This window comes from Pseudophryne corroboree, chromosome 6 (genome assembly GCF_028390025.1).
Source record: "Pseudophryne corroboree isolate aPseCor3 chromosome 6, aPseCor3.hap2, whole genome shotgun sequence".
NCBI classification, from domain to species: Eukaryota; Metazoa; Chordata; class Amphibia; order Anura; family Myobatrachidae; genus Pseudophryne; species Pseudophryne corroboree.
Window position 1 is genome coordinate 470,868,735 of NC_086449.1, and position 811 is coordinate 470,869,545.

The 811-nt window shown below is 36.4% G+C and overlaps 1 pseudogene; it reads left to right on the top strand.

Moving 5' to 3' along the window:
* Positions 1-349: 349 nt before the first annotated feature.
* On the top strand, positions 350-469 carry LOC134937169 (5S ribosomal RNA; annotated as a pseudogene).
* Positions 470-811: the final 342 nt, after the last annotated feature.

The window sequence follows — 811 nt, forward strand, 5'->3', positions numbered from 1 at the left end:
ATTATTGTACCTTAGAATCGTATTCTGGTCTGTAGGTTTAGTATACAGATGGTGACTTGGCAAATAAACTGTCCTAACGAGAGATGTTTTGGATTTTCCAATTGAAAACCTTGCACCCCCGTGGCTTCAACGAAGGTTACGAGTTCGCCCCATTCCTATAAAGGTGCCTTCAACATGACTCTCTCTCACTTATATCGCAGTTCCTCCATCTGTTCTCTTCGTTCTTCTTTTTTCCTCCATTTCCTTTGTTTTGTTTACCTCTCCACATTCTCATGTTGTCCCATCACTGTGCACAATAAATTATTTTAACTAGAATGATACCGGGCTGATCTTTGATAAGCGTGCTGCAATTTACAGTCATACCACACTGGTTTTACGCCCAATTCCGTTCGATCTTGGAAGCTAAGCAGTGTTGGGCTTAATCAGTACCAGGTTGGAGTCCACCTGGGAAGATTGAGTACTTTAATTAATAAAGCCTAAGCACAGCGAAGGCACAAAGGTATCCACACACATATAGAATAATATATATGTCGATATTATGCACTTTTATAATGCATGTACAGATACCATTACTAAATATTTCTCTCTCAATTTAAAAGCCTAAAAAATTAACACTTCTATCTTTCACAGCACTAACTGATACACTTATAGCCACACATTCAATATATTAGAGATATATATATTTTTATATTTTTTCCCTTTCTTACATATATTTACTAGCCACCATCAATATCACCATATAATATAAACTAATCACCACTATCCCTCACCCTAGGGTACACATTTCCTTTTTTTCTGTTGTATTTTATCT